Here is a 26,110-nt window from a genome sequence, read left to right on the forward strand (position 1 = left end):
GAATGGGTTGTTCTATTTAATGAATGCATTTAGTTTTACAGAGGATTACCCAAAATACTTTATTTGGGTTACCAATTTAGAAAAGACATCTTAAAATACAATATAATTTTCTCTTTACAGTGAAACTAAATGAACAGGATTAAATTGTTATTTCAGGAGGCAGGTCATTGTGAAGATAAAGTATCATTTGCTTGGAGAGCGCAAATGCCAGTTAACAGCATTCTTTCAGTGAGTTATCACTGGAGTAAGAGACCATTCTCAAAAGAAACCCCAGATTTCCTTAGGTCCACCTGTACTCTTCTGGGAGCTGGTTGGCGATTTCTTTTCTTACGGAACTTCCTGGTTATATGGATTTGATTGAGCACATCTAGTAGTGTAGGGTATGTAGGAAATTCTAAGCACTCATTTAGTCCTTGCAACAATGCTCTGAGCTAGGTACAATTATTATAGCCAATTTACAAATAAAGAAACTGACTTAGAGTTTATTTGCCCAAGGTATAAAACCAGGACTTCACAAAGCCAGAGCTGGGATACCTAGCTGCCTGATTTCAATGTTCTTACTCTTAGTTACTATTCCATACTGCCTCCACTGAGTTGATTTACAGAAATATTAGGTAAACAATGCAGAATTTAATAGCTTCCTCCTGGTTCAATGAAACTTGAGAAGAAAATGTGAATGAAATCTTCAGTCTTCTCTCAGGGGTTTAGCCTCAGTTTTTCCTCACCTGGATCTTTTAGGATTCTTGTCATCCACTTTCCTTGCTAACCTGCCAGTATTCTTTTACTCTCCTGATGTATACAAGTCAAGAGTCAGGCAAAGGTCAGTCCTTACCATTTAGTCAGTAAGTAAGGACTTGCCACAGGCTTAGCTCTGTGCTAGGTGGCATTGGGAGTAAATATGAGTGTTTAGAAAAAATCCAACTGAAGTGCAGTTCTAGAAAAACTCCAGATCATGGATATAAGGCTAAAATGAGGAAACAGGGAAACTAGGCTGGTTTCCAAAATTGAGGCCAGGCCGTATGCATATGCCTTCTCTCTTCTTCTTCATTCTTCCCAGGAATGAACAATGAATAGCTAGAAGAGGTCTGCATTCTGCAAGGAAAGCTCTTGAATAGTTCCTTCTGCATCTCTTGCCTTCTAATGAGATTGTTGAATATCTCATATAGAGTTTGTTGTATACAGATTTAAGTAATTAAAGAAAGTTTCCAGCTTGGAAATAGATGTGTAGGTAGAGTAAAAGTCATCTCCTGATTGAGAAGAATAAAAGTTCCTCCTGCTGCTATGCATATATGCATAAATATCCCCAATTTTTTTAAATCTCTTTTTCTGATTGAGAGGGACCACTTGGAGCATAGAAAAGCTTCTTGCAGAGAAAGTAGTTCCCTCATGTGCAAAGCAGGTACAGGAAATATAAATCCCTCAGATTAGTTTAAGAAGGCTAAAGATAAGGCTCCTTTATAACAGCAATTAGAGGCCAGCACATGGACTCTAATTAATGTCAGCACATTAATGCTGACAGGGAAGAAAGTTGTCAACCTAAGACGACTTTGGACAAGTTTTTGATACCTAATATGTACATGGGAGGAAGAAAGAGATACTTTTTAAAGCAGAACAAGAACATCCACATGAATAAATAATGATACTTTCAGTTGACAATGAGAAAAAACTGTTACATATATTTCTTTAAATCTTTATCTGAATGGCACCTTCTTTAAATTTGGTGGGCAAAACCAATAATCAGAAATGGCTAAATAATTAGCAAAATTTTTGTTTTATTTACAACTTATATAATAGTATAGTATCTATTTGCAACATATAGACAATATCTTTTGTACAATGAGCTCTTACAAACTAGAAAATCTCTACAAATTTGGTCTAAGGATAAAAAATAGGCAATCCACAAAAAAATCCAAACGGCCAAAAAGATAGACATGTAACAGAATGTTGAAGTGAAATGAGTGAAAAAGCAGATGCTAAGGATCATCAGATTCCAAAACAATGCTCGATATGCTAAGTGATTGTAAAATCTATCCTGCCAGCTCATATGATCCCCCACCTCCAGGCTATAAAAAAGTAGAAGCTGAAAAGTCCAACTGAAAAGAGCTGTCAGTGTACTGTGGTTCCTCTCCCACTCCCACCCCCACCTCCTTTCTCCCAGTCTTTCTCCTCACCTCCAACCATTTTCAGGATTCTCTCAGAGCATGACATGTGGTACCCCTAAGTCCCCAGTAACACAAGAACTGGATTTATGTAGTCCGAGAAGACCAAAGGTGGAGAGTTGTGTTCAGAGCTCACAGACTGAAAAGACATATCAGGAACTAGTTCCTTCCATAATGGTGGGTTATGTCTATGTGTTAAATAAATCCAAGAGAAGTGAGAGGATTTTTGTAAAAAATCCATCCAAATGGGCATCTTGCCAGAAGCTGGACAACCTTAGCAGAAAGAGGTTCTGGATGCAGAGGGAGCTGGTGTGCATAAGAGGCCAGACAATGAAGAGACATTGTCCAATATGAAAGGAGCCCAGCAGGGCATCTTTGAGGTGACCAGGAAAGAATCAGCACTCAGGTTATGTCTGGCTCCTCTGGAGTTTTAGGGAAACCAAGTTTAGAGAAAACTACTTTTTCACTTATTCAAAAAGTTTTTTAAAAACTGTACTTTTTACTAAAAACTTTACTTTCATTTAATTCACTAATTTGTACAAGTTGGGAAAAACCACCCCCTTCCCTTTACTGAATTCTTCCCAGCCTAGAGCAATTCTAAAATGGGGGAGATGAAGTTTTAGAGTAGAAAGGAGTATAGAGTTATATATGACACTGGACTGGATATTTTAATTTGTTCTATGAAACTGTTCTTGGAACAGGAAGTGACAGAAGGACTATTTGAAAAGTTATAGAACCCACTAGAGGAGTCTTCCAAGGTTCCTGGAAGAATGTATCTGCACTGGTTTGAATGGATAGTAGAGAAATGAATAAACTTGCTTTTACTTTACCCTATTAGGGCTATTTGCTCAATAAACTGGTTGCCAGATGAAAATTTTCAACTTTGGAAGGAAGGAAAGAAGGGAAGAAGAGGGAAGAAAAAAGAGGGGAAGAAAAGAGGAAGTATAGGAGGAAAAAAGGAATAGAAGGAAGAAAAGGGAAGAAATGAATGGAAGAAGAAAAGGATGGAGAGAAGGAAAGGGGAGGAAAATATATGCTGATAGAAACAACCAGATATCCATTTTCATGTACCAATTTGGCAAAGATATTTTCTAATAACCAGAGAGGGTGCTGTTGACAAGAACCAGCCATTCTTGTGTATTGTTGGCAGGAAAGTTAATACAACTTTCTGGAGAGCTTTTTGGAAATATGTATCAAAAGCTTTTTAAAAAAACCTACTCTTTGATATAGATATAACTCTACTGCTAGGAATTTATTACAAGAAAATAATTATATGTGCACAAAGGTTTTGCTACAGAGATATTCAGTGTGGTGTGTTTTATAATAAAAAAATAGACTAGCAGGGTAATGATCAAGTAAACTATGTAATCCCCCACAGAAAGAATATATACATATTCTTTGGAAATATATTTTAGTTTTAAAAAGTACTTTATAAGAGTGTCTACAGTATATAGATAACATGTACATATGTGTATATATATATACACACACATACACATATATATACATGTGTGTATATATATATATATGATGGATGGGGATATACATATCAAAGTGTTAAAAGTAGCTAAACTTTGGATGATGAAATTATGATTTTTATTCCTTTTGCTTAATTTTCTATAGTAGGCATGTATTACATTTATAAGAAAAGCAAATATTATGAGGACATAGGGAGAAGGTGGCCATCTGTAAGCCAGGAAGAGGTTCCTCAGTAGAAACTGAATTTGGTGGCACCTTGGTCTTGGATTTCCCAGCCTCCAGAACTATGAGACACAGATGTCTGTTGTTTATGCTACCCAGTCTGTGGCATTTTGTTTTAACAGCCCAAGCTAATATATCATGCTAAATGGTGACAAGTTTAACTGAGATTGAAAGTCAGTAGAGCTTTTGGGACCTGAGAAAGACAAGACCAAGGTTATCCAGTGAAGATGCTAAGGGTGATTCCAGGAGAAGGAAGAAGGGAAAGTTACCCACTGCTGAATTCATGGAGAGGTGTGGCTTGTGAGGATGGTTAAAAAAGACAGTGTCTTTCTATATTACTCTTTGCTTCCTTCTACTATGTCCATCTTCTAATGTTATCCTTTTCAGTCTAGTTGTTTCGACTCAGAGTAACTTCTAGGGCAAGATGGAAGAACTAGCACAGGCAGAAAATTCACTCTCCATTCCAAAACTAGAATGATATAAAAATATTTTTAAGCTAAAAGGTTCATTCACTTAACTGGCAAAAAATTAAGCTTGACATTACCAAATGTAAGAGAGAGTATGGATCTATATATCTATCTACATATTGCTTGTGTGACTGTAATTTGGTGCAATCACCTTAGAAAACACTTTGGCATTTCCTCCTAAAGTTGAACATTCATATATCCTATGACTCAGGGATTCTGTTCCTAAACGCAGTATAGGAGAAGTTTTTGCAGATGTACAACAGAAGAATTTCATAGCAACACTGTTCCCGGAGCAAAAACCTGGAAGTAACTCATATGCCATTAGTGAGAGAATAGATGAATAAATAATAATATATACACAAAATATAATACTATCCACTAGTCCAAACAAATGAACTACAGTGGCCCAAAATGATAAAGGTGGATCTCACAAATATAATAGAGAGTGAAAAAGGAGGTCCCAAAAGAATGTGCACACGAATGATATTCTTTTTATAAAGTTAAAAATAATTAAAATAAAAAATACTGTGTACGTATAGATGCACTAAAACTATATGTTAAAAAAAAACAAGGGAATGATGAAGACAGGATTTGGGAATATACTTACCTCAGGTGAATGGAAGTAAGGGGATAAGTTGGTGAGGGAGACTGCTGTTAGATATAGTTTACCATCAAATGTTTAGCTTTTGGGGGGTTGCAGATTAGAAGGAAGGGAAGGAGGGAGGGAAGAAAAAAGAAAGAAGAAAGGAGGGAGAGATGGAAAGGAGAGAGGGAGGTTGGAAATACGCATATACACATGCGCTTACACACAGACGTGGGCCAGGGAGGGAAGTGTGTCATGAACCAAGGACTATGGTTAATCCAATTCTCTGTATCTGAGGTTTTAAAAAAAGAAATAGTTATGTTCAAAAATAAGAGGAAACCAAATAAATGTAACAAATACTTCTCAAAATTAAGAAAACACTTGCAGGCCAAGATAATGAGCAAACTCTTAGCAAGTAATTGGCCACAAAAATGGCACACCCATCACAAATGGAAGCTCTGATAGACCCACCCACCCACCAGAGGTTTCCAGCTAGAGATTTCCAGCAGCAGCAGTAGCCACCGCCCACCTGCCCGCAGCCAGCAGAAGAAGGAGCACTACATATGGGCCAAGGTCCAGAACTGCTTTATCTACACAGGACCAGGCTCCAGCTTTAACACAAGACATAGTTCCAAGCCATGATTTCCAGGTCTCCTGAGTCATTTCCTAGTAGTTTTAATGCCACTGTATACTGGGAATCTCCAAGAGAGAGTCATAGAGAGCAGTTTTCCTCAAACTTATTTGACTGCAGGACTCTTGTGAACTAGTATTTATTGGAACATGTTGGTTAATGCTGTCTTGTGGTGTTAGCCCATCCAAAGAGTTTTGGGAATGTGACTGGTTGTGAGGAAAGAGGGGAAACTTGTCCTTTGACTAACCTGGTAAATCTAATGTGGGGTGTTCACCACTTTATCCTCAGTGCTTGGCATGTAATAGATCTTCAGTAAATATGCATTGAATGAATTAATACAAAATGAGTAAGTGATAAAAGGGAAGAGGTCAATGGGTTAAAATAAAAGAGAGAGAAGAAAGAGATCCATGATATACAAACTGAAGTGAAGAACAGGAGATCTAGTTTGAATCTAGGCTCTACCACAGACTAGATATGTAATTGTGAGAAAATTCCTCAACCTTCTCATCTGTAAAATGGGGTTTCCTTACACAGTTGGGATATTGGGTAGCACACATGCAATAAGGTATGTAAAGCACAATTCCTAGAACATTGGAGGTGCTCACTGAAATTTCTATTTGTTAAATTATTTCCACTTGTTAAAAATTTTGATCTGTTGGAGAAGAAAAAATAGCAGTGGCTAGAAAGTCATCTGCAAGATAAAGACAGAGCCAATGTTTTGGAGCCAGGAAGGAGGATTTTAGCAGCAATTAGTACCAGCAGATGCTCTACATTTGTGGAACATGAAGATATTTTATATCTCTACTTAAAAGCTCAGCTAGGTTCTTTTCAATGTGATTTTAAAGTTATATTTTGGTGCAAAGAGGAGTTTCTTTGGTAACCTCCACTCTCTTATCAGAGAACAGTTTCATGCCTAATCTTTTGAATGTAGGTAGTTGCCAAAGAAAACTGAAAATGAAAAATGATGAGCAAACACCCAGCATGTACATTCCTAATATAACAGAGAATTTAGTACAACTTAGAAGTTATTTGGTCAGGGAAACAGTTTTGGTGGTGTGTCTGGAGCAGCACAAGATATTGTGCCTTGCTGTGCATTCTTCATCATTTGTTATTTAGTTGCAAGGGTTTGCAATGACCTTTTAGGCTAGGCCCACCCCTCACTCTAATCCCACAGTTTATGAATATTCTGGAGCAGGAAGCCATACAGAAGTCCTTCCTCCACACCAGCTGGCTTGCTGAGGGAGCTCCATAGCTATGATCTGTCCTGGAGCCTACCCTGTGAGCACTGTTAGCTGGAATCTTGTATGCTGCTGTGTTGCCCTATCAGTGATGCTCTGCCTCCTCTATCATCATGTTCACTTGACTTGTAAGTTACTTATCAGAGAGCTGCTTAGGGAGGTTTGGTTCATCCTTAATTGGAAAAAAATTAATATTAGTGGATAAGATAGCAGAATGCATTTAGGACTGTAAGGGTGTGTGGCTTTGAAGTACCAAGAAGGATTTTCTCATGTATAAACCTAGAACCGTTGGTGGCTACCTTCCCCAGCCCCGGAGGGATCACACACAGAGAAGTAAGATCTGAGAGATGGAAAGGGGGAAAGCCCCACCAATATTATTTGAGTCTGGGATCTCATTACCCGAATTCAAAATCACTGGGTTACAGAGAAGTGTATCTGTTGCATGAAACTTAAAAAATCTGAAGTAGGGACGCCTGGGTGGCTCAGTCGGTTAAGCGGCTGCCTTCGGCCCAGGTCATGATCCCAGAGTCCTGGGATCGAGTCCCACATCAGGCTCCTTGCTCAGCATAGAACCTGCTTCTCCCTCTCTCTCCCTCTGCTTGTGCTCTCTCTGTCAAATAAATAAAATCTTTAAAAAAAAAAAATCTGAAGTAGTAAGATTCTAGACATTTTTCTTGTATTTAAATATATACATATATCAAATATGTAAAATAAACATATAAATACACATACAGGAATAATACATAATTACTGAGTTTTTTTCATTTAACAATATAGCTTACAGATATTTCCAAGTCAAAATACACAGCTCTACTTCATTCTTTTTAAAGACCATTTAATATTTCAATCTGTGTGATAGTTAATTTTATATGTCAAATTGACTGGGTCATGAGGTGTCCAGATATTTGGTCAAATATTAGTCTGAGTATGTCTGTGAGGGTATTTCTGGGTAAGATTAACATTCACATCAATAGCCTGAGTAAAGCAGATTGCCCTCCCCAATGTAGATGGGCCCTATCCAGTCAGTTGGAGGCCTGAATAGAACAAAATGGCAGAGTAAGAGATAATTCCTTCTACCTGATTGCCTTCAAGGTGGAACATTGAGTTTTTTTCCTGCCTTTTCTGAGTCTCAAGGCTGCCAGCTTCCAGACTAGAACTACACTGTCAGCTCTACTGGTTCTCCAGCTTGCTGACTACAGATCTGGAGACTTGTCAGCCTCTTTAATCACATGAGCCAATTCCTTATAATAAATCTATGTGTAAATTTATATGTAGAGAGATTTGTATCGGCTTTCTCTCTGGAGAGTTCTGACTAGTACACTATGGCTGAGTCATTTCTTCTTTGACCATTCCCAATTATAGGTAATTGATATTGTCTTTAATTTGCCTATTTTAAATAATGCTAAATCTGTGTTGCTGGAATGGGTTTGTTTCTGTAGGAGAGATTCCAAGGAGCATAATAGTTGGGACAAAGTATAAATACTATAAATTTTAACTTTTCATCTATATTTCAGATTTTCATTAAAAAAGGCTTTTCCTAGCTTTTATTCTCACCAACAATAAATCACAGTGGCTATTTGTTTATACCCACATGCACACTGGATATTTAAAATATTTTTAAGTTGATAATCTGAAGACTCAAAAGAGGCATTACTTCATTTTTTACACTCAATATTCATTTATATTTATGTACATTTTGTTTTCTACTGATCTTCACTCCTAGTGTCATGTGTCTCCATATAGAATCATTCTCATGCAGCCTGATGAACTCCCTGTAGTGTTTCTTGAAGTACAGTTTTTATTGTTGATTAAATTTTTTAATTCTAGTATAGTTAACATAATATTAGTTTCAATTGTACAATATAGTGAGTCAGCACTTCCATACAACACCCGGTGCTCATCACCACAAGTGCACTCCCTAATCCCCATCACCTATTGCACCCATCCCCCTACCCACCTCCCCTTCAGTAACCATCAGTTTGTTCTCTATAGTTAACAGTCTGTTTCTTCATCTCTCTCTTTTTTCCTTTGCTTGTTTGTTTGTTTCTTAAATTCCACATGTGAGTGAAATCATATGGTATTTGTCTTTCTCTGACTGATTTAATTTGCTTATCATTATACTCTCTAGCTTCATCCATGTCACTGCAAATGGCAAGATTTCATTCTTTATTATGGCAGAATAGTAGTCCACTGTATATATATCACCTCTTTATCCATTCATCTATCAATAGACACTTGGGCTGTTTCCATAATTTGGCTATTGTAAATATTGCTGCTATAAATATAGGGGTGCATGTATCCCTTTAAATCAGTGTTTGTGTATTTTGGGGGTAAATACCCAGTAATGCGATTACTAGATCATAAGGTAGTTCTATTTTTAACTTTTTTGGAGGAACCCCACACTGTTTTTGACAACAGCTGCACCAGTTTTCATTCCCACCAACAGTACAAAAGGGTTCCTTTTCTACACATCCTCACCAACACTTGTTGTTTCTTGTGTTTTTGATTTTAGCCATTCTGACAGGTGTCATCTCATAGTACTCCTGATTTGCATTTTCCTGATGATGACTGATGGGCATCTTTTCATGTGTCTGTTGGCCATCTGGATGTCTTTGGAGAAATAGCTATTCATGTCTTCTCATTTTTAATTGGATTATTTGTTTTTTGAGTGTTGAATTATATAAGTTCTTTATATGTTTTGGATACTAATCCTTCCTCAGATGTGTTATTTGTAAATATCTTCTCCCATTCAGTAGGTTGCCTTCACTGTGCAGAAGCTTTTTATTTTGATGTAGTCCCAATGGTTTCTTGTTGCTTTTATTTCCTGTGCCTCAGGAGACATATCTAGAAAAGTGTTGCTACAGCTGATGTCAGAGACATTACTGCCTGTATGCTCCTCTAGGACTTTAATGGTTACAGGTCTCACATTTAGGTCTTTACTCTATTTTGAATTTATTTTTGTGTATGGTGGAAGAAAGTAGTCCAGTTTCAGTCTTTTGCATGTTGCTGTCCAGTTTTTTCCAACACCATTTGTTGAAGAGACTGTTTCCCATTGCATATTCTTGTCTCCTCCATCGAAGATTAATTGACCATGTAATAATGAGTTTTTTTCTGGATTTTCTATTGTGTTCCATTGATCTATATGTCTATTTCTGTGTCTGTGCCATACTGTTTTGATTGCTACAGTTGTAATATAACTTGAAGTCTGAAATTGTGCTACCTCCATCTTTGCTTTTCTTTTTCAAGATTGCTTTGGTTATTTGGGGCTTTTGTGGTTCCATATAAATTTTAGGATGGTTTGTGCTAGCTCTGTGAAAAATGCTATTGGTATTTTGAAAGGAATTGCATTAAATCTGTAGATTGCTTTGAGTAGTATAGACATTTTAACAATATTTGTTCTTCCAATCCACGAGCATGGAATGTTTTTCCATTTCTTTGCATCGTCTTCAATTTCTTTCATCAATATTTTATAGTTTTCAGAGTATAGGCCTTTCACCTCTTTGCTTAGGTTTATTTCTAGGTATTTTATTATTTTGGTATAATTATAAATGGGATTGTTATCTTAATTTCTCTTTCTGCTACTTCATTAGTAGTGTATACAAATGCAATGGATTTCTGTATATTGATTTTGTGTCCTCTGACCTTACCAAATTCATTTATCAGTTCTAGTAGTTTTTTGGTGGAGTCTTTAGGGTTTTCTATATATAGTATCATGTCATCTGCCAAGAGTGAAAGTGTTACTTCTTCCTTACCAATCTGTATGCGTTTTATTTCTTTTTGTTTTCTGATTGTTCTGTTAGATCCATCTGGTCTAGTGTGTCATTCAAAATCATTGTTTCCTTGTTGATTTTCTTTCTGGATGATCTATCTGTCCATCAGTGTAAGTGGGATGTTAAAGTTCCCTACTATTATTGTATTACTATCAATTAGTTCCTTTGTTTGTCATTAACTTTTTTATGTATTTGGGTTCTATGTTGGATGCATAAATATTTACAATTGTTATATCTTCTTGTTGGATTGTTCCCTTTATTATTATATAGTAGTTTTCTTTGTCTCTTGTTAAGGTCTTTGTTTTAAGGTCTGTTTTGTCTGATATAAGTATTGCTACTCTGGCTTTCTTTTGACATCTATTTGCATGATAGTTGTTTCTCCATCCCCTACTTTCAATCTGCAGGTGTCTTTAGGTCTGAAGGCAGTGTATAGATGGGTCTTGTTTTTTTATCCATTCTGTCACCTTATGTCTTTTGATTAGAGTGTTTAGTTCATGTACATTCAAAGTAATTATTGGTAGGTATGTATTTATTGCTATTTTGTTACTTGTTTTGTGGTTGCTTTTGTAGTTTTTCTGTGGTTTTTCTCTTGCTCTTCTATGGTTTGCTGATTTTCTTTAGTGATATACTTGGATTCCTTACTCTTTATTCTTTGCCTATCTATTACTGATTTTTGATTTGTGGTTACCATTAGGTTTGTAGATATGGCATATGGCAGTCTATATTAGGTTGGTCACTTAAGTTTGAACCCATTCTTTATTCCACTTCCCCCCACGTTTTAGGCATACGGTGTCATATTTTACATTATTTTATTTTGTGAATCCTTTGATTTTTTACAGAATTACTTTTTACTGCTTTTGTGGTTCCTACTTTTCATATCCTCACTTATGGTCTTTCCTTTCCACTCAAAGAGTCCCCTTTAATATTTCTTGTAGGCCTGGTTTAGTGGTCATGAACTCCCTTTGTTTTTGTTTGAGGAACTCTTTATCTCTCCATCTATTCTGAATGATAACCTTGCTGGATAGAATATTCTTGGCTGCAAATTTTTCCCTTTCATCACTTTGAATATATCATGCCACTCCCTTCTGGCTTGGAAAGTTTCTGCTGAAAAGTCTTTCATAGCCTCTTGGGGTTACCCTTCTATGTAACTGTTTTCTCTCGCTGTTCAAAAATTTTTTTTATCTCTTTTTGCCATTTTGATTACCATGTGTCTTGGTGTGAACCTCCTTGTGTTGATTTGTTTGGGGGTGGCGGGGGGGCTCTCTGTGCCTCCTAGATCTGGTTATCTGTTTCCTTCCCGAGGTTAGGGAAGTTTTTAGCTATTATTTCTTCAAATAAATTTTCTTCCCCCTTTTCTCTCTCTTTTCCTTCTGGGATCACTGAGTTCCCTAAGTCTATTCTCATTTTGCATAATTTTTTTCTCTCACATGCTTAGCTTGATTACTTTCCATTACTCTGTCCTCTAGGTCACTAATTCATTCCTCTGATTCCCCTAGCCAGCTATTTATTCCTATAGTGTATTTAATTTCATTTATTTTGTACTACATCTCTGATTGGTTCTTTTTTATCTTTGTTAAGGGTCTCATTGATGTCCTCCATGCTTTTCTCAAGTCCAGTTAGTATCTTTATGACCATTATATTAATTCCCTATCAGGCATGTTAATTATATCCATTTTGCTTAGTTCTCTTGCTGTGGTTTTGTCCTGTTCTTTCATTTGTGACATATTCCTCTGTCTCCTCATTTTGCCTAACTCTGTGTCTGTTTCTGTGTGTTAGGAAAGTCAGCTATGTCTCTTGCTTTTGAAAGTAGTGGGTGGGACATGGACTTTTAACTAGGTGATGCTGGTCCTCCTCCACAGGGGACATAGCCACTGCAGAGACCTGGCAAGCCAGGGCACTCCACAAGGTGCACACAGTGGGCAGAGGTGCAGTGCCACAAGCTGTGGTCACCAGTCCTCCTTGACAGGGGATGCATAGCCACCATGGAGACTGGGCTGACCAGGGCCATTCCACAAAGCACGTGTGGTTGGGGGGGTGCAGTTTTAACAAGGTATGTGTGTCTTCTGCTGGGGTTTGAGAGATGCAGTATTGCATCTGGGGGAGGGAATCTATAGCACTGGGACTGGAGGCAGGTTTGGCTGGAAGTGGTGGGGTGCAGTGTAAGCAAGTTAGGTAGTGAGGGCCAGGACTGTGCTGGTTCCCACAAGTGGCTGTGTGATTATGATGAGGGGTGGGAGGGAAATGGCACCTGCCAGCTCCTTTGTTCCTGGAGAAGTCCCTCAGTGAACTCTGAGATTAGTAAGTAATTCTCCCTGCATTAGCCCCAGGCACCTTTCAAACTGCTGCTTCCAAGCTGTATCTCCAAGGGCTGTTTGCTGTGCTCTTTAAAGGCAGGGTCTCAGTTTCCTATTGCCTTCCAGACTCTCTCAGAGTTGAGCCTGTTTTTTAAAGTTCCAAGATTTAAGTCCTGCTGGTGGTAACACTCACAAAATTTGGCCCCTCCATTTTTAAAACCAAATACTGTGGGGATTTCTCATCCCTTGGTGTGCTAGTCTGTTTCTTGCCCCTCTCTGTGCCTGTGGCTCCCTCCCTCTGGTGGTCAGACTTTCAAGGTTTAAGGTCTGAGTCCTCACCCTACCTACACTCTTTGATGTGACCTCTTCTCTACATTTAATTATGGAGTTTGTTCAGCCAGTCTTTGGGTCATTTTCTAGGTTGCTTGCACTGACATGAGTGTCATCTAGTTTTATCTGAGAGGAAGTGAGTTTAAGGTCTTTCTATTCCACCATCTATTATTATATCCCCCTTTTAAATTATATTTACTTAATTTGCATTTACTGAATTACTAATAATGTTGAGGTTTTTTTCATGTCTAATTGGACATTTGTATTTATTGTCCTGTGAAATACTTTATCCATTTTTCTATCAGATAATTTGCTTTTTCCTATGATTGGTAGTTGTATGTTATTGACATTAATCTTGCATTTGTTACATAGGCTGCAAATACTTGCTCCCAGTCTTGTCACTTGTTTTTATTATTGTTTATGATATCTTCAGAGTGGGAAAGTCACAGAATAGTGGTTGTTTGCACTGGAATCAGACAGCCTATTGCAGAGGCTGAGAAGCTAAAAACTAGTTCAAACCTTACTTCTATAAACTTCTAGCTACATAACCTTGGGAAAATCACTTAAGCTTTTTAACACTTAGTTTGCCATCTTAAAATAGGGATTACAGTAGTACCCAATCACTGAATTACTGTGAGCATTAAATGAGATAATATATGGACAGTACATAACATACCATCTGGCACATTGAAAGTACGCAATTAATGGCAACTATTATGACTTTCAGGATTGCTATATCATATATAAGGGCATATTTCAATGTAGTCATATCTGTTATAAGTGAGTTTTATATCACTTAGAATATCTTTGGTTGTGAGAAACAGAAAACCAAACTAAAAAATGGCCTCAAAATAACCAAGATGTATAATTTCAAATAAAAAGAAGTCCATAGGTAGGGTGGTGCCAGGGTTGGCTAATTCAATGGCTCAACAATATCAGCAAAAACCTGCATTTTTTCCCCCTTCTCCATCCTCAGCATGTTGCACTGGTCTATAGGTAAGCTTCCCTTAAAGGCACAAGTCTGCCATCACACTTACAGCCATCACATCCAGATACAACATCCAGATGTCAAGGTTTCTTCCTCATCAAGGCGTGATGAAGCCTTTCTCAGAATTCTTCCCCTCATAACTAATTGGCCAGAACTTGGTCTCTTGTGCATGTCCAGATCAATTTCTAATGAAGGGAATGGGATTAAATTATTGACGGAGATGAATTAGGACTTATTTCTGAAACATGTGGAGGAGGAATTCACATACAGTAAAATCAAGAATCAGGTACTGTGTCACTATTAGGATTAGCTGCATTAAATAAAGCATGTTTTTTAAAAGAAAGAAGTTTCATTCTCTCTCATATAAAGGATAGCCAGAGTCAGGCACTCCAGCACTTGTGTAGTGACTGTTCATTAGAGATTCAGGCTCTTTCTCGGTTCCTACTCTACTATCCTTAGTGCTGACTTCTATCCCCAAAGTTGCCCCATGGTTCAGAATGGCTGCCTGAGCTCTAGTCTTCATGTCCATTTATACTCCAGAAGAAAAGGGAGAAGGGAAAAATGATGCCACTTCCAATTGAGTCCGTCCCTTTTCAGAGATTTTTCTAAATGCTCCACCTAATAATATCAACATCAAATTGTTTACCTCTCACTTCAAGGGAGGTTGAAAATTAGTCTTTTAACTGAGCACATGATTGCTGAGACTAATGCTGAGATTATACAAAAGGAGAATGGGAAGAATGGATATAGGATAATTATCAATATCTGCCATAGCCAGCAAAGAAGATGGGCACAATGGTTTTTGGGTGGACAATGAAAACATTGTTTGTTTGTTTTTTTACTTTTTTTTTTTTTTTTTAGTATAGTTGACACACAATATTACATCAGTTTCAGGTGTAAAACTTAGTGAGATTTGACAAATTTATACATCGTTATATTCACCACAAGTGTAGCTACCATCTGTTCCCTTACATCACTATTATAATATCACTGAATGTATTCCTTATGCTGTGCCTTTTATTCCCATGACTTATTCATTCTATAACTAGAAGCCTGTTTCTATATCCCTTCCCTTTACCCATTTTGCCCCACTCCCCACCCTCCCCTCTGGCAACCATCAGTTTGTTTACTGTATTTATAGGTCTGATTCTGCCTTTTGTTATTAATTTTTTTTACATTCCACTTTTGAGTGTAATCATATGGTATTTGTCTTTCTCAGTCTGACTTATTTCACTTAGCAAATAACCTCTAGGTCCATCCATGTTGTCTCAAATGGCATGATCTCATTTTTTTAAGGCTGTGTTATACTCAGTTGTGTGTGTGTGTGTGTATGTGTGTGTGTGTGTGTTGATTCCACATCTTGGCTATTATAAATAATACCACAATACATACTGGGGTGCATGTATCTTTTCTAATTAGTGTTTTTGTTTCCTTTAGGTAAATACTCAATAGTGGAATTATTAGATCATATAGTATTTCTATTTAATTTTTTGAGGAACCTCCATACTGTTTTCCACAGTGGCTGTACCAATTTACATTTCTATCAACAGTGCATAAGGATTCCTTTTCCTCCACATTGTTGCCAACACTTATTTCTTGTCATTTTGATTCAGCCATTCTAATTGGTGTAAGGTGGTATCTCACAAGGTCTTCCTGCATCACCACCTTGGACCAGGACTCCTTTAGCTTTACTTTTCCTTTGTTTTTGTTTAGTCTTTCCCTGTCTATGTATTAACCATTTTATCCTCTTTCTAGTGTGCCTTCCTTTATTGTAGGCTGAGAAGCTAAAAACTACATTTCTTAAACTCCTCTGTAACTTGAATCCCAGGAGTGATTTAGGTTCTACCAACTAGATGTCCTTATAGAAGATTTGGAAACTGGGCTGTCTAGTCACTACATTTATATCATTTAATAGGCACAGCCATCCATCTGCCCACAGATATATTAAAGCCAGTTTCCTTCACTATAGATCACAGTTGAGATGGTGAATTCCTGGAGTTGATTGCCCATTTTCCTGAGTGTGACAGATGTAGAAGCTTCCTTGGAAGACCAATTCTTGGTCTTGTCCCAGGAGAAATACCTTAGACCCCACCTATCCAGCCTATCCAGCCTTTTATAGATTTTGGAAGCAACTAATTCTCTATATTAAATATTTCTCTGCTTAAAATAACTATCATGGTCTCCATTTTCTACAGTGGAGCCCTGTGCCATATAATTCAAAGATTATAAAAAAATTTTTCCTATATTTTTGAACCTTAAGTTTTTGGTTTTGATATGTATTTCTTTAGTCCATCTAGGATCAATTTTGATTATTGTATGAGGGAGTAATCTAACTTTAGAAACATAACCAGTTATCCCAACACGATTTATTAAACAGTGTATTTTCTCCACTACTTTTTAAGTGATGTATTAATCATATACTAATTTCTCTTATGAAAAAGAGATCTGATAAATTGAACGAGTATTACTGTATTAGAATAAAAATTACAGTAGCATGTAGTATATGTGTATTATTGCATTTGGATGAAAAGCCTTTCAAAAAGGGAAAACTTTTTTTTTTTTTTTTTTGTGCACTGAGTTGCTTTCAATCATTCTGTCCTGGTTTCAAGATATAGTTGACTGACAGAAATAAGATAAAGAGGGAGAAGATCACATGACATCATATACTTTCAAACACAAAAGACGAAGCCAAAAGAAGATACTAGGGAAAATGTCCAATCTTAGGTACCCTGATTAGAGGCACCCTTCTTCATGTTAATTATAATAAGGCCACTGAAAAATTTTTAAAAACACTAAAGAAGGACAAATTTCCATGTAGTTGAGTTACTTTTGCCTTGGGAAAAGGACTCACATTTGGGTTAGAGCAGTAAACAAAAAAATGATTTACAAGTAGATGGACTTGGGTGGTTTTTAAAAATCTGGGATACTATATTTACCTTCTGTTTTCCCTCTGATGTGGATCAGGATTTTCAAATTCATATGTTGCCACATCTATTCTCTCTACCAGCATTTTTTCAAAAAAGACAACAGAATTCATTCTCCCCCTAGCCTGTGTGCACTGGCCAGGATTGTAGCAATTATATCCTGCTTGAATTATCTCTTGTTGTTGTTGTTACTGACAAGGGAGATCAAGTTCAATCCAAACCTCTTGGAAAAGGTAGAAAAGACTTCTAATTACAATGTCCCTTGGTTTGTTGTTGTATTCTTTTATTAACTTGTCTATTTTAGGACCAACATCAAAGTGCCTAAATTTCTTACGACATAATAAAATGTGTTAATACCTGGTAGGCAAAAGCTCCTTCATTGTTCTTATTAAAATTCTTTTCTTGGTTCCTTCATGTACATTTTCTCTGCTAGGTAAACTTTAGAATCATCCTTTCAAGTTTCATAAAATATCATTTGAGATCTTGATTGACATTTCTTTGCATTTACAAATTAAATTTCTGGAGAATTGCCATCCTTACAATTTCAAGTCCTTCCTTTCAAATCAGGGCATGTCTCTATTTAGCATTTTCTTTAAGTTTTTCAGGAAAGTTGTATCCTCTTTTGTATGGATCTTATACATTTCTCATTAGGTCTATTCCTAAGTATTTTGTTTCTATTTTTAGTGTCAATTTTTGTACTGTCTTTTCTTTTTTTTTTTTTTTTTTAAGATTTTATTTATTTATTTGACAGAGACACAGTGAGAGAGGGAACACAAGCAAGGGGAGTGGGAGAGGGAGCAGCAAGCCTCCCATTGAGCAGAGAGCCCGATGCGGGGCTCAATCCCAGGACCCTGGGACCATGACCTGAGCCAAAGGCAGACACCCAACAACTGAGCCACCCAGGTACCCCTGTACTGCCTTTTCTATGTGGTTATTGTTAACCTATAATAAAGTTGCTGTGTTGTTTTTTTTTTTAATTTTAAGTAGGCTCCATGCCCAACATGGGGTCTGAACTCATGACCCTGAGATCAAGAGTCACATGTTCCACTGACCAAGGCAGTCAGGCACCCCAAAGTGGCTGGGTTTTATCTGTTGATTTTGTCTTCAGATGCCTTACTAAACTATGTGAATAGTTCTAATGATTTTTATGTTGTTTTCTTGAATTTTTTTTATATACAATCAATCATTCTATTTCCAAATGATGACAGTTTTATCTTTTTTCCTAATAATTATGCCCAGTTTTTGTGTCTTATTGCATTATCCAGTACTTCCAGAATCATGCTGAAAGATAGCAATAATAATCCTGTCTTCTCTTGTTCTTACCTTAAAGAGAATGCTTCTAAATCTTTACCATTGAGTATTTTTGCAATATATTTCCATTAGCTACACTGTATCAAATTTTTAAAATTCTATTTACTACTATTGCCATTTTGGTGAGTATTATTGCTGATTTGTTTTATTTTCATTTTTCTTTAATAAGAAATATGTGCTGAATTTTTATCAAAAATCTGATGTCTACTGGACTGATCATATGGCTTTTCTTCTTCAATTTCTTAATATAAAATGATGTTTATTAAAATTTCATAAGGAAAACTCAGGGTTACATTCCTGGAACAAACTGTACATGCTTACAAAAGATCATTTTGCATAGTGGCTTGGTTTGGATTTACGGATGTACAGTTCTGTTAGAACACAGCCTCAGGGACCTGTGGGACTAAAATAAGTTTTCACATTTGTGTCATCAGAGTTCTAGAAGGAGAGGGGAAAGAGGGCCAAGTTAAAAAAAAAAAATACTTGAAGAAATGAAATAATGACTGAAAACTTCCCAATTTTGGCAAGGGATATAAACCTACAGATTCAAGAAGGTAAATGAACTCCAAACACAATAAATCCCAAAACATCCATACCAAGACATATCACAGTTAAATTTCTGAAACAAAGGCTTGAAAGCAGCCAGAAAGATACACTATCTAAAGTGAGGTAACACTTAGAATGACTGTTTCTCATCAGAAATCATGAAAGTCAGAGGTAAGTAGCATAATACTTTTCAAGTGTTGAAAGAAAGTAACTGCCAACCCAGAATCCTACCTAGTGAAAATACCTTCAAGAATGAAGAAAAATCAAAGGAAGAAAAACTAAAAGACTATCCTAAAGGAGTGGTTAAACAAAGTTCTCTAAACAGAAAGGAAATAATAAAAGAAGAAATCTTGGAAGATCAGAAGGAAAAGAACACAATACACAAAAATATGGATAAATGCAACAGGGTTTCCTTCTGCTCTTGAACTTTCTAAAACATGTTTGAGGGTTGAAGCAAAAATTTTAACTGACTGATGTAGTTCTAAATGTACACATAGGAAACATTTTAGATGATTACTTAATAACAGGGAAGGATAATGGGATGTAAAGTGGGATCACATTGAAATATTTCACCTGAACTGGTGAAATGATACCACCAGTAGGTTATGAAGAGATGTAGATAATATAGATAGATAGATATAGATATATAATCTAATACCCAGAAAAAAAAAAAACAGTAAATAAAGCTATACACAGATATATTCAAGAATACTACCAATAAATCAAAGTGGAATTATTTTTTTTTAATGTTGAACTAGCCCATGGAATGCAGGGGAAAGAAAAGAGAAAAACAAAAATAAAAACAAAAAAGTAAAACAGCAGACTTAAACCCTAACATATCAATAATTACATTAAATGTAAATGGTTTAAATACACCAATTAAAAGAGATTGTCAGAGTGGGTTTAAAAACATGATCCAGCAATACACTGTCTGTAAGAAACTAACTTCAAATATCATAATATAGGCAGGTTGAAAGTAAAAGGATATAAAGATATATCATGAAAACAATAATCCAAGGAAAACAAGAGTGGATAAATTAATATCAGATAAAAATAAACTTCAGGGCAAATAAAAATTCCAGAGATAGAAAGGGACATAACGTAATTATTTAAAAAATCATTCACCAAGAAAACAGCAATCCTAAATCTGTATGCACCAAACATAGCCAAAATAATGAAGTAAACTTGATATAAATGAAAGGAGAGCTGGATAAATCCATAATTATATCTGGAGACTTCAAAAAACGCTCTCTCAGCAACTGACAGAACATCTACACAGAAAATGAACAAGAATAAAAAAGAACTCAATAACATCATCAACCAATAGGACCTAATTGACATTTATGAAACAGTCCACCTAATAAGAGCACAATACACATTGTTTTCAAGTTCCTATAAAACATAAACCAAGATATACCATATCCTGGCCCACAATACAAATCTCAACAGATTTAAGATTGGAACCATACAGAGGGTGTTCTCTGACACATGGAATTAAATTTGAAGTAAAAGCAGAAAGATAATAATAAAATCTTCAAATACTTGGAAACTAAATAACATACTCCTCAATAGTCCATAGATCAGAGAAGACATCTTGAGAGAAATATAAAACTACACTGAACTGAATGAAAATGAAAAAAGACATGTCAATAGTTGTGATACACAGAGCGATACTGAGAGGAAAAGTTATAGCACTAAGTGCACACATTAGAAAATAGGACAAGTCTCAAATCAATAATCTAAGTTACAACCTAAAGAAACTTAAAAAAAGGTGGGGGGGGGCAAATTAAGCTAAAATGAGAAGGAAAGAAATAATATATAAGCAGAAATCAATGAACCTGAAAACAGAAAATCCATAGAACATATCAGTGAAATAAAAGGCTAGTTCTTTGAAAAGATTAATAAAATTCATAAACCTTAGTCAGACTGCCAAAGGAAAAAAACAGAGATGACATAAATTATTAACATCACCAATGTAGGGGCTATCACTACAGACTCTGCATGCATCAAAGGATAATAAGGGAATACTATTAACACCTTAAAACACCCATAAATTTGACAACTTAGATCAAATAGTCTAATTCCTCAAAAATTAAAAACTACCACTATATATAGACATAAATAGATATATAATTTATTATATATTAAGTAGATATATATAAAATAGATAATTCACATACCATACAACTCACCTAAAGTATACAATTCAGTGGTTTTTAGTATATTCATAGAGTTGTACATTCATTGCCAAAATCAATTTTTTGTACATTTTATCCCCAACACACCCCCTGCCCACTCACCTTAGTCATCACCACACAATCTCCCAATCCCACCTAGCCCCGGGAAACTACTAATCTAATTTCTGTATCTATACAGTTGCCTATTCTAGAATTACATATAAATGGAATGACACAATATGTGGTCCTTTGTGACTGGCTTCTTTCACTTAGCATAATGTTTTCAATGTTCATTAGTATTTCTTTTTATTGCTGAAAAATACTTCATCCATACATGAGTTATGAACATTTGGGTTGTTTCTACTTTTTGGATATAATTAATAATTCTGCAACAAACATTCACACACAAGTTTTGTGTAGAAATAAGCTTTTTATTTCTTTTGGATATATACTTGGGAGTAGAACTGCCAGATCATATGGTAATTCTGTATTTGAGTGAGGAATTGTCAGATTGTTTTCCAAAGCAACTGCATCATTTGACATTCTCACCAGCAGTGCATGAAGATTCCAATTTCTCTAACACATGTTATCTTCTTTCTTATAGCCATCCTAGTGGGTGTGAAGTAGAATTAGCCATTCCATGATGGCTAATCAGGCTGAGCATTTTTCATGTATTTATTGTATATCTTTTTATATCCCTTTATTTTTTAAGATTTTATTTTTTCCTTTTTTTAAATTTTTTAAATTTTTTTTAAATTTTATTTTATTATGTTAATCGCCATACAATACATCATTAGTTTTTGATGTAGGGATCCATGATTCATTGTTTTCCTATAACACTCAGTGCTCCATGAAGTATGTGCCCTCCTTAATACCCATCACTGGACTAACCCATCCCCCCACCACCCTCCCCTCTAAAACTCTCAGTTTGTTTCTCGGAGTCCATAGTCTCTCATGGTTCGTCTCTCCTTCTGATTTCCCCCCCTTCATTTTTCCCTTCCTTCTCCTAATGTCCTCCATGCTATCCCTTATGTTCCACAATGAATGAAACCATATGATAATTGACTTTCTCTGCTTGACTTATTTCACTTAGCGTAATCTCCTCCAGTCCCATCCATGTTGATGTAAAAGTTGGGTATTCATCCTTTCTGATGGCTGAGTAATATTCCATTGTAGATATGGACCACATCTTTATTCATTCATCTGTTGGAGGGCATCTCGGCTCTTTCCGCAGTTTGGCTATTGTGGACATTGCTATGAACATTGGGGTGCATATGGCCCTTCTTTTCACTACATCTGTATCTTTGGGGTAAATACCCCATAGTGCAATTGCTGGGTCATAGGGTACCTCTATTTTTAATTTTTTGAAGAACCTCCACACTGTTTTCCAAAGTGGCTGTACCAACTTGCATTCCTCCCAACACTGTAAGAGGGTTCCCCTTTCTCCACAGCCTCTCCAACATTTGTTGTTTCTTGCCTTCTCAATTTTTGCCATTCTAACTGATGTAAGATGGAATCTCAATGTGGTTTTGATTTGAATTTCCCTGATGGCTAATGATGATGAACATTCTTTCATGTGTCTATTAGCCATTTGTATGTCTTCTTTGGAGAAGTGTCTGTTCATGTCTTCTGCCCATTTTTAGACTTATTTGTTTTTGGGTGTTGAGTTTGACAAGTTCTTTATAGATCTTGGATATCAGCCCTTTGTCTGTAGTGTCATTTGCAAATATCTTCTCCCATTCTGTGGGTTGCCTCTTTGTTTTGTTGACTGTTTCCTTTGCTGTGCAGAAGCTTTTTATCTTGATGAAGTCTCAAAAGTTCATTTTCGCTTTTGTTTCACTTGCCTTTGGAGACATGTCTTGAGAGAAATTGCTGTGGCCGATGTCAAAGAGGTTACTGCCTGCGTTCTACTCTAGGATTTTGATGGATTCCTGTCTCAAATTGAGGTCTTTCATCCATTTTGAGTTTATCTTTGTGTATGGTGTTAGAGAATGGTCAAGTTTCATTCTTCTGTATATGGCTGTCCAATTTTCCCAGCACCAGTTACTGAAGAGACTTTTTCCAATGCATATTTTTTCCTGCTTTGTTGAAGATTATTTGACCATAGAGTTGAGGGTCCAAATCTGGGCTCTCTATTCTGTTCCATTGGTCTACATGTCTGTTTTTGTGCCAGTACCATGCTGTCTTGGTGATCACTGCTTTGTAATATAGCTTGAAATCAGGCAGTGTGATGCCCCCAACTTTGTTTTTCTTTTTCAACATTTCCTTGGCGATTTGGGGTCTTTTCTGATTCCATACAAATTTTAGGATTGTTTGTTCCAGCACTTTGAAAAATGTTATTGGAATTTTGATCGAGACAGCAATGAAGGTATAGATTGCTCTGGGTAGCATAGACATTTTAACAATGTTTATTCTGATCCATGAGCATGGAATGTTTTTCCATTTTTTTGTGTCTTCTTCAATTTCTTTCATGAGTGTTCTGTAGTTCCTAGAGTATAGATCCTTTACCTCTTTGGTTAGGCTTATTCCGAGGTATCTTATGGTTTTTGGTGCTATTGTAAATGGAATCATTTCTCTAATTTCTCTTTCTAGAGTTGCATTGTTAGTGTATAAGAAAGCAACAGATTTCTGTGCATTGATTTTTATTCTGCCACATTACTGAATTGCTCTATGAGTTCTAGTAATTTGGGGGTGGAGTCTTCTGGATTTTCCACATAAAGTATCATTTCATCTGCAAAGAGAGAGTGTTTGACTCCTTCTTTGCCAATCTGAATACCTTTTATTTCTTTTTGTTGTCTGATTGCTGTTGCTGGGACTTCTAGTACTATGTTGAATGAGAGTGGCGAGAGTGGACATCCTCGTCGTGTTCCTGATCTTAAGGGAAAGGCTCTCAGCTTTTTCCCATTGAGGATGATATTCGCTGTGGGTTTTTCATAGATGGATTTTATGAACTTGAGGAATGTTCCCTCTATCCCTACACTCTGAAGAGTTTTAATCAGGAAAGGATGCTGTATTTTGTCAAATGCTTTTTCTGCATAATTGAGAGGACCATATGGTTCTTCTTTCTATTAGTGTGTTCTATCACATTGATTGATTTGCGAATGTTGAACCAACCTTGCATCCCAGGGATAAATCCCACTTAGTCATGGTAGATGGTCCTTTTAATGTATTGTTGGATCCCATTGGCTAGGATTTTGTTGAGAATTTTGGAATCCATATTCATCAGGGATATTGGTCTGAAATTCTCCTTTTTGAGGGGGTCTTTGCCTGGTTTGGGGAGTGAGGTTAATGCTGGCCTCATAGAATGAGTCTGGAAGCTTTCCTTCTGTTTCTATTTTTTGAAATAGCTTCAGGAGAATAGGTATTATTTCTTCTTTGAATGTTTGGTAGAATTCCCCAGGGAACCCATCAGGCCCTGGACTCTTGTTTTTTGGGAGGTTTTTGATCACTGCTTCAATCTCGTTATTGGTTATTGGCCTATTCAGGTTGTCAATTTCTTCCTGTTTCAGTCTTGGCAGTATATAGGTTTCCAGGACGGCATCCATTCCTTCCAGGTTGCTCAATTCATTGGTATATGGTTGTTGATAATAATTTCTAATAATTGTTTCTATTTCCTTGGTGTTAGTCGTGATCTCTCCCCTTTCATTCATGATTTTATTAATTTGGGTCCTTTCTCTTTTCTTTTGGATAAGGATGGCCAGTGGTTTATCGATCTTATTGTTTCAAAGAACGAGCTTCTAGTTTCATTGATCTGATCTACTGTGTTTCTGGTTTCTAATTCATTGATCTCTGCTCTAATCTTAATTATTTCTCTTTTAATGCATGGCATAGGCATTGTTTGTTGCTTTTTCTCTAGTTCTTTAAGGTGTAAAGTTAGTTGGTGAATTCGGGAGTTTTCTATTTTTTTGAGTGAGGCTTGGATGGCTATGTATTTCCCCCTTAGGACCACCTTTGCAGTATCCCATAGGTTTTGGACTGATGTGTTTTCGTTCTCATTGGTTTCCATGAATTGTTCAAGTTCTTCTTTGATTTCCTGGTTGACCCAAACATTCTTGAGCAGAGTGGTCTTTAGCTTCCAAGTGTTTGAATTTCTTCCAAATTTTTTCTTGTGATTGAGTTCCAGTTTTAAAGCATTATGGTCTGAGAATATGCAGGGAATAATCTCAGTCTTTTGGTATTGGTTGAGACCTGATTTGTGACTCAGTATGTGGTCTATTCTAGAGAAGGTTCCATGTGTGCTCGAGAAGAATGAGTATTCTGTTGTTTTAGGGTGGAATGTTCTGTATATATCGATGAGGTCCATCTGGTCCAGTGTGTCATTCAAAGCTCTTGTTTCTTTGTTGATTTTCTGCTTAGATGATCTGTCTGTTGCTGAGAGTGGAGTATTGAGGTCTTCTACAATTAACATATTGTTATCAATATGACTCTTTATTTTGGTTAACAGTTGGCTTATGTAGGTGGCTGCTCCCATGTTGGGGGCATAGATATTTACAATTGTTAGATCTTTTTGTTGGATAGACCCTTTAAGAATGATATAGTGTCCTTCTGTGTCTCTAACTACAGTCTTTAGTTTAAAATCTAAGTTTGATATAAGAATTGCTACCCCAGCTTTCTTTTGAGGTCCGTTGGCATGGAAGATGGATCTCCATCGCTTCACTTTCAGTCTGGATGTATCTTTAGGTTCAAAATTAGTCTCTTGTAGACAGCATATGGATGGGTCCTGTCTTTTTATCCAATCTGCAACCCTGTGCCGTTTTATGGGAGCGTTTAGGCCATTCACATTGAGAGTGATTATTGAAAGATATGAATTAATTGTCATCATGTTGCCTGTGAAGATGTTGTTTTTATAGATTGTCCCTGTAAATTTCTGTTGTATATCACTCTTGGGGTCTTTCTCCTTTTATAGAACCCCCCTTAATATTTCTTGCAGGGCCGGCTTAGTGGTCACATATTCTTTCAGCTGCTGCCAGTCGTGGAAGCTCTGCATCTCT

Source organism: Phoca vitulina, unplaced genomic scaffold (assembly GCF_004348235.1).
Source record: "Phoca vitulina isolate PV1807 unplaced genomic scaffold, GSC_HSeal_1.0 scaffold10, whole genome shotgun sequence".
NCBI classification, from domain to species: domain Eukaryota; kingdom Metazoa; phylum Chordata; class Mammalia; order Carnivora; family Phocidae; genus Phoca; species Phoca vitulina.